This window comes from Brachycentrus maculatus, unplaced genomic scaffold (assembly GCF_059751285.1).
Source record: "Brachycentrus maculatus isolate JH-2025_06_01 unplaced genomic scaffold, ASM5975128v1 h1tg001158l, whole genome shotgun sequence".
NCBI classification, from domain to species: Eukaryota; Metazoa; Arthropoda; class Insecta; order Trichoptera; family Brachycentridae; genus Brachycentrus; species Brachycentrus maculatus.
The window spans coordinates 2963-12903 of NW_028281848.1; the positions used below are offsets into that span (position 1 = coordinate 2963).

At 28.6% G+C, this 9941-nt stretch overlaps 1 long non-coding RNA gene across 1 annotated transcript; it reads left to right on the plus strand.

The window, feature by feature from the left end:
- The first annotated feature begins 1027 nt into the window (after window positions 1-1027).
- LOC148299425 (uncharacterized) lies at window positions 1028-2896 on the plus strand. The gene is made up of 3 exons (XR_015839084.1): window positions 1028-1195; window positions 1757-1933; window positions 2869-2896. It is a non-coding gene; the product is annotated as an uncharacterized LOC148299425 (long non-coding RNA).
- Window positions 2897-9941: the final 7045 nt, after the last annotated feature.

The following is a 9941-nucleotide window of genomic DNA, read 5'->3' on the forward strand; positions in this document are numbered from 1 at the left end:
TTTGTAATTAAAGTTTATTCTTAATTTATCTTTATAATATGTTTGTATCTATCTATCTGATTCTGACAGTTCAGAATATTATATTTTTTCTATCGGAAGTCTTTTGTTTTATTCTGTGCGACGCATGCGACATCTGGTGGTAGAACTGTTTTATGTAGGTACTATTTGTAAGTACTTAATAAAATGTATAGGTAGGTACCTAGGTATTTTATTACATATATATATATATATATATATATATATATATATATATATATATATATATATATATATATATATATATATATATATATATATATATATATATATATATATATATATATATATATATATATATATATATATATATATATATATATATATATATATATATATATATATATATATTTATTTATATATATATATACATATATATATTCAACCTAATATTAATTTGAATACCCCGGCCTGGTGGTAGCAGGATCGATAGCTTTGCTTTACTTCTATATTCCTTTTTGTTAGTAAACATCTACTTCTATATTTCTTTATATTTTCATTATTTTAGCTTTTAATTTGACCACTTAATTTATTAATAATATTTGAGTGATTCCAAATACTCAAATCTGAATTATCTCTAATTAAAGGAGATATGTTTTGATTTTAGCTAAAATGAAAAAATAACTCCTATAATTGGAGATATTCCAGATTTGTGAACAAGTATTTGTACACACTAAAAAATTTTGTAAAAATTTTCATTAAGTTGTCAATCATGGCTTGAATTGTTAAATTTTATACATGCCTTATTTTCATTTTATTTCTTTTACAAAAATTCTTGTTTTTGTTTGTCGAACCATAAAATTATGGAAAACTTATATTTTTTATCGATGCCTATACTTCCGGAAATGGGTCTGTGATGCAAGATATCGTTTTTCGTCTAGCCCTGAACTTACCTAAACAAAACAGCCTCACATTCTTAAACTTGAACCTCCCAGTAAACTGTCGAAATGAAAAAGTTGCTTTAAATTTGGGAACGCATGCGCCAAAAAAATATTTATGGACATAGTTGACCTTCTGTTACTTTTAATGTAATTTTATAATCTTTTTATTATAGCTAGTATTGACCCTTTGGCCACCAACATCCGATAAATCGGCTTTCTGTACTGTAGCCAGAAATATCGAATCCGATGTCATGATCTATTTATAGAAGGAGTATCAGGTACGTTTTTCATAAAACTTTTACTTACAACATTTTGAGGATGTCCAAATACTTCACAAATCGGGATTATCTCCAATTATAAGAATTATTTTTATATTATTTTTTGACATCTCAACATAGTTAAAAAATATATGGAAGTCTGGGCATTTACTGGGCCAAAAATTTGAGTTTTGAGGTTGTAATCATGGGTAAAATTAACCAATGTTACCCATGATTGACAACCTCAAAACTCAAATTCTGGTTTAAGTGATTAATTTACACACGTGTAACCACACGTGTGTAAATTAATCACTTTAACCAGCTTATGACGTTCGTAGGCCTCGTAAATTCCCAGACATTCATTTTCTCCTTCATCTATGTTGAGATGCCAAGTTTTGCATGGTAAATACCACTATTTCTTAAAACTAATGTTTGATTATCATGCGGAATGTATTGAAACACATACCACAATACATTTTAAAAAATAATCGTAAGGATATACCAAATTAAACTTAAATTAATAATTGAAATATATTACCATTATACATTGTGGTAGCAATGACTCTTTTCCAGTTATCCCAGGCTATCTTCATTACCACGCGCAAGGTGTCTAAAGAACTAGAGAATCCGTCGTGTACAGACATTGGCCAGAGTCAAGCCATCCAAGTGTAGTTCCTGGCGAATAGACTCGTTGGTGCGTCCAGCGAAGAGGTTAGAGGTTAAAATAAAATATGGAACAAAGGCAAAATAAAGGAATGGGTAAATGATCAAGAGTTAATTCTATGAATATTGTAAAAACTTTTAATTCCTACTTTTCTTGTGTTTATATTAGCTTAAAATGGATAAAAATAATGAAAATGTATGTAAAAAGAACTCCACCGACAAGACACATAAGGTGGCTTGGTGGTCTCTGCAAAAAATGTTTTTAATATGTTTAAATTGTTCTTTAAGTAAATGTATACTATTTATGTAAATAAAAAAATATATTTTATTTATTGTTTCGGCATTAACTTTGTGGTAAGACATGTTATAATGATTAAAGAAAACACCTCCTTTTTACCACTTGAGTTTTATTATAGACTACATGTTTCAGAAGTTAAACTTCCATCATTCAGGTCTGTAAAATAACTTAAATATAAAATATAAAATTGTTCTATAAATAAGGAGAGGGGAAAGTAAGGGGAAGGGGTTAGTTAATTCTAATAATAATTTATTAGATAATATATTGTTTCAAAATTCTTCACCATTGCTTTCCATTTTTCCTTTGTTTTCAAACTCCGTCCCTTGACTAACCCCTTCCCCTTACTTTCCCCTCTCCGTATTTATAGAACAATTTTAAATTTTATATTTTAGTTATTATACAGACCTGAATGATGGAAGTTTAACTTCTGAAACATGTAGTCTATAATAAAACTCAAGTGGTAAAAAACGAAGTGTTTTCTTTAATCATTAAAAAAAATATGTATTATAAATTTAAAAGAATAATAATAAAAGCTGTCCATGGAATTCGGAGTGGAATTGCATTTCTGGCATTGTAACCCCTAAAATCTTGGTTACCAAAGGGTTAGTTCAGTCGATCATTACGGCGATAACATTTAAAATCACAACTAGCATTTTCGTGTAATTTATGACTACAATATAAACATTTTTTTGGTTGCGGAAATTATAAATATTACATGTTATGTTTCAAACAGATGACGCTAAAAAACAAGGAAGATCTTTATTGCACTAGCAACTCAATCAATAAAATAATAAATAATATGTAAAGTGAACGGTCTAATAGCCAAACTTTTCTGGTATACAAGGTGTGTTAATTATAAAAACATTACTCATATTCATACCTCACTTCAGAAAATAATTCTAAATGCACCATTATTTTTCAATTGATCAAAAAAGAACCTTATTCAATTACCTAAATCAGGGGTCCTCAAACTGCGGTCCGCGAACTCCATATGTAACCAAAAACTAAAATATGTATTATAATATAAAATGCATTTTGAAGGATGAAAGTATTAATTGAATGCAGTCAAAATGCTATTTCTACGGATGTACGGTAAAACGGTGTCTGATAGACGTTCGAATGGTAAAATAAAGAAATAAAGCAATGCTGAGGACAATATGTGTGTTTAACGCTTCAAATTAACGAACTCCTTTAAAAAAACAACACTAATAAAAATTATATATATTTTGAATATTAAAAGCAGTGTTAACTTTATGGTATGGTAATATAACACTCTCCTTATCATTCATCGTTCACTTTGTGTAATGCCACTTTAATAAACACTAATTCCTACCTACCGGTTCTGGAATAATCATTCCACCATCATAATATATATTGTAACATTACTGAAAATCAGAATTTAACACCAAAAGAAATAACAAAACAAGTTGTCACATATACACACCTGTGTGTGTATGGGAATGTCAGTGTGTCTTCCGAAGCCTTTAAAATGGTCGTTCAGAAAGAGGTTTACAAAATACCTTGTAAAAATCAAGCAATTACCCAATTGCCCTTAGTCTTGATATAGGAGTCAATTTTTTTAAGAACTGCTCAATACACTGTGTCTACTAATTGTACTCGTGGAAATTCACAACACAAGCTCTAAAGCTTAACAAAAAACAAATGAAGATCCTAACCAGGACCTTGAGGAAGCACATGTCGAAAATTAGACTACATGATTCCCCAGTCTGCAGATTTTGTATGGAAGATAACGAAACACCTATCGACATTCTCTGTGATTGTGACGCACTCACTTGTAACCGAAGTCACATCCTTGGAGGATCACTACTGGACTCCGAGAAGGTGAAGCTCTTACCACCAACACAGGTCGTGAGCTACATGACCTTGAGAGTGAACTATGACACAGAGGAAAGTCGCAGTAGACCTAATATGGTCGCAGTGACATAAGGGATGCAAGATCCCTTGACCTCTTATAAGAAAAAGTCATAATAATTAATAGATTTATATTATCCACTGACACTTCGCGATGGAATTGCATTTTTAAATTATTATTAGATTAAAACCAATATTTTTAGCTTTTCCACTTTTTTTTATTTGACCAGCGACCGGGTTTCGTCGTTACCGACATCATCAGACTGGTTACCAGTCTGATGATGTCGGTAACGACGAAACCCGGTCGCTGGTCAAATAAAAAAAGTGGAAAAGCTAAAAATATTGGTTTTAATCTAATAATATATCAAAATAATTAAACCGTGTCCATAAACTCCTTATTTTTAAAGTGTAACTAGTCATTTTTATTTCTAGATTCGTCGCACATCCTGTTTACGTCACTCACGCAATATTGTCACCAATTTTGACAGAAGACAATAAAACGTATACTTTATTCGATGGCATTATGATAATTACCATAGGAAGTGTGTTGTACTAAAAATCGGAATGATATCAGGGGACCCGAATATTTAATTCTGAGGTTACCGAATTCATTTGATTTTTTTTTACTTTTTAACATAGATGAAGAAGTATAAACAAGGATTACGACCTATCATAAGGTGGTTTAAGTGATTACTTTATTTAAGTATAGAATTCACAATTCTATCCATGATTGACAATTATAATAGCCTAATTCAGAAGTTGTATTTATCCTTCAATTGATACCTTTTGCATGTTGTTTTTGGCACCATCTATGGTGAAGTTTAGTATTTTTTAAAAAGAAGAACAGAGATCTTTATGAAATATAATGTAATGTTTTGACATATCGTCTCACCAATAGATGTCTCTAGTAAAATTCTAGTGATTCAAGCACTATGTTTCAAAATTAAACCGTATATATATATATATATATATATATATATATATATATATATATATATATATATATATATATATATATATATATATATATATATATATATATATATATATATATATATATATATATATATATATATATATATATATATATATATATATATATATATATATACATATATATATATATAGAAGTTCCAAGAATTTTGAAATGTGTGGTTGTCAATCATGGGTAGAATTGGTGAATGTTACACTGTGTTAAGTGATTAATCAAACCAGCCTATGACCATATATATATATATATATATATATATATATATATATATATATATATATATATATATATATATATATATATATATATATATATATGTATATATATATATATATATATATATATATATATATATATATATATATATATATATATATACATATATATATATATAGAAGTTCCAAGAATTTTGAAATGTGTGGTTGTCAATCATGGGTAGAATTGGTGAATGTTACACTGTGTTAAGTGATTAATCAAACCAGCCTATGACGGTCGTAAGCCCCATAAATACCCAGACTTCCATATTCTTCTTCATCTATGTTGAGATTTTAAAAAATACTATGAAAAACAACTCCTATAATTCGAGATAATACAGATTTGTGAACAAGTATTTGGATTCATTCAAAATGTTGTAAATACACATCACTCCTTTCAACGTCATATATCAAAAATCGTCAATTTTTAGTTTTGCATATTTTCGGAATGCCCAGAAAATGTACTATATATATTTTCCCTCAGGGCAGAAATTGTTGTTTTTGCATTTTGAAGAAAGGTGTTGAATTTTTTTAAATAAACTAATTATTTTTCAAATGGAGAAAAAACATTCAGGTTTTATCTAAAAAGATCTGTTGCATAGTAAAAAGTTCAATGAGTGACTTGATATTTATTTTTAATACCTTTTTTTATATTTTTTAACTTAAAAAACGACCTCCTGTAAAATCAAGTTATTTGATATATGACGTTGTTGAAAGGAGTTAGCGATATGTGATATATATTATTGCTGTAACTGGGGTTAAACAATAAATAAAAGAATTTTCGATATGCAAATAATTCATAATAGAGCTATAAGAAATATATTTCGTCTACCGTACTCCACTCATATAAAAAACATTTATTTGAAGACTAACACCTTTCGACATTCTCCCAACATATGAGATTACAAATACAATGCTTCAAATAATGTTTAAGATGACTCACAGCAACACCAATCCAATTTTAACAGAGGAATTCATCATCATAATACATAATTCATCATCATATACAAAATACATGTGGAGCCACAACTACTGAAAAAAAGTAAAAATGCATTCATATGCTAAATCATTTCCACTATCCCCTTTTCCCTCATTTTCAATCGCAGTGAAGTGCTTTTGAGGTAGTTTTTTACGAAAATGGTACTTTATAAATTATGCAAATTTATTTTAAATATTATTTTATAACGAAAGAAATTTTTTACCGATGGAAAACAATATTGCCAAGGTGTATTTTATGGTTTTTTTATGCTTTCGATATGCTGAAAGATTTTATCTCTGTAGCACAAATATATAATGCATTTTTAAGTGATTCATAATAAATTTTGTAAAAAATATCTAGAATGGGAAATACGTATGCAAAATTTAATCTTATTACACAGAAAACCTTGTGCATATATGTATTTTTTCTCTGTTAAAAATAATAGAATAATAATTTATTTATTTATATAAAATATGTACATATATGAGTGATCGATAGAATTGTTAAAATAATCGGCAAGTATGTATGAAGATGTAGATATGTGTTGTGTTATAGTCCCGTAGTTAGTGTCGCGGACTCTTAAGTCAGAGTTTCTCGGTTCGAACCCACTGTACCACAATTTGAGACCTATTTCTAATAGCGAGCCACTTAGGCTCACAGAAATAGAATGAAATTGAAATATTTTTGTCAATAATAAAACACAAATATTTCTCTTTTTATTAAAAAAAATTGCAAGAATTTGGAAGCGGTGCGCGGTGTATAGAAATCTGGGTTCTTGCACTTAAAAGTGTTTTTATCTTATTTTTGACATCTCATAGATCAAGGTAATAATTTTAGCTTTTTAAATTCAATCATAGACGGCTATTGTGAACCCAATCATGGACGTCATGAGATTGATCATATATGTATGGATGACTACGAAAATTTAAGTAGTGTGATCGTCAATCATGGGTGATATAATGATATGATTGTTAATCAAGGTGTGTGTATAACATTCACCATTCTACGTGAATGTTATACACACACCTTTCACATTCTTCTATGTTGAGATGTCAAGATAAATATACTAGGAATTGAACTCAGGACCTCCAGCATAGTAGCCAAACGCTGTAACCACTTCACTATAAAGACAGACAAAAGTGAATACAACACTAATATAATAAGTAGGTACTTACCATTTTATGTGTTTTAATGATAAAATATAATTAAGTAGACTCCAAAAATTAAAAAATTAAAATGGAATTCACAAATTAAACGCCAAATCTATAAATACTATTCTACTGTTTAAACATGCAAAAGTTCTAAAAAATTATTCGGCAGTCACTTTGCGGTAGGTAGTATCTATCAACTTTCATTCAAGTTTTACTTAGTAAATACAGCTTTTTCTTAAAAACGATTGTGACACGTTTTTCAATGCATTCCGCATCATTTTCAATGTGTTTTTCCTATTGCAAATTTTAATTGAAAATGATCTGTAATGCATCGAAACTCGTGTTGTAATAGATTTTGAGATATTTTAGTATTTACCGAGTAAAACTGAAACAACAAAAAAATTAATTTCACTTATAAGTTAAATTTTATATGAAACGTTTCAAAAATGTATATTATACAATTTTTATTGTAACGATTTTAATCAAACAGGAAATGGTGTGAATTTTTATGATCTGGGAACAGGACCTTCTAGAACTATTAAAAAATAAACACTTATCTCATTCTTAATACATTAGACAATATTCAATGAAAAATTCAATTAACACATTAACACCAGAGATTGCAATCATTTATTTGGACCAGTTGTGGTGAATGTCACAACCATCGGTGTAATAGTATTTGTTTTTAAGCCAGTGCGTGGCACGATTTTCATTTGAACTTTTCATTTTTATTTCAAACTAAAGATATCATCTTTCATATTATAACAAAATTACAAGGAAACGAAATTTAACTAAATCTATGGAAACACATACCTCTTTTGGTCAAAAAAACTTCGATTTTAATGCGATAAACTTGTACAACCTACTTGCATCATCTACAAAGTCATTTAAAAGAAAAACCTATGTAAAAAAAGCTATTCAAGAATGGATAATTTAAATGGGTAGATCTGAAATGGATCGTATCATTCGGCCATGTCGTATTTGATTATATAAATAATTTTCTTTTGTTGCAATTTTATAATTAAATATAGTAAAATGTCCCTTCGGCACTGGAAAACTCATGACGGGTACATTATTGTAAGTAATAATTATGTGTATGTTGAAATAAATCAAGTTTTAGAGTTCCCGGTCGCATCACCAGGACAACTGACACATTAGAGCTTCCCTCGAGTAGAATGAACTCTAAATATGGTTCCTATATTTATCGTTCATGAAAATTGGTCAACGATGAATATTGGAATTTTGATATGTTATACTCGATATTGTCAGCACTTGAAACCGCTTACTAAGTAAGTTGATATTCATATTGTGGTGTGTCCCAATTTTCAAATAATTTGTCCTGTACTTGAGTTTTGATATTTCGCTTTTCCCCTTTTCCTCCCTCCCGTCCCTCTTCCAGGTATTTTTATTAAATGACATATCGCTCACTCCTTTCAACAACGTAATTTTTCAGGAAATCGTTTTTAAAGTTTAACAATATAGTAAAATGTATTAAAAATAAATATCAAGCCACTTATTGAACTTTTTTCTGTGCAACAGATCTTTTTAGGTAAAACCTGAAGGTTTTTTCTTCATTTGAAAAATATTTAGTTTATTTTAAAAAAATAATTAAACAATACCTTTTCTTCGAAATACATAAACAAAACTTAATGCCACTTTTGCTGAGATATAGTACATTTTCTGGCCATTCCGAAAACATGCACAACTGAAAATTGACGATTTTTGATATATGACGTTGTTGAAAGGATTGAGCGACATATGAAATTTTGTAACTGTTATGTTACAAATACCTGTTATTGGTTACTCATTGATATAAATGTATTTATGCAACTGCTCTGTAAAATTTCAAAATAAAATAAAATAAAGTCAGATTCAGTTTTAAGTCGAAAATGAAAGCGATTGGTAAATATGGCATATACATATGTATGTAAAATCATAAAATCAATCTTCCGTTCATGGAAAGGGGCCAAAAATTATTTAAATAATGCTTCAAAATGTGAATTTTTATGGTTTGTATATTAAACTTATTTCTAGAAAGCTCTGATTATTTTATTTTTCAGTTGCAAACAGGTTAAGAGAAGAAGATTTTTACATAGACGTAAAACATCAGTTTGCTGTAAATAATTTATTTAATTAAGTTATTTATATGTTAATTTAAATAAAAACTATATAGGCGTATGCAAAATAACATAACATATACTAAATAATGTATACAAGGAATGTATAAAATGAATAAAGTCAATTATATTTAGTGGTTGGTAATAGATGCAGAGGAAGGCTAAGGAAAACTTGACATGATCAATTATTTCAATTACTTGTAAGTTGTCAGATAAAGTTTCGAGAACTATAGATTGTGTCGGATTGTGGTCCCGTGGTTGGTGTCGCGGACTCTTAAGTAAAAGTTTTTTTCGGTTCGAACCCTCTACCGCAATTTGATACTTTGATAATGAGCCACTTAGGCTCACAGAAATAGTATGTAATTGAAATATTTGTGTAAATAATAAAAACACAAATATTAATCTTTTTAATAAAAAAATGTTCTCATCAATAAGTGAAAAT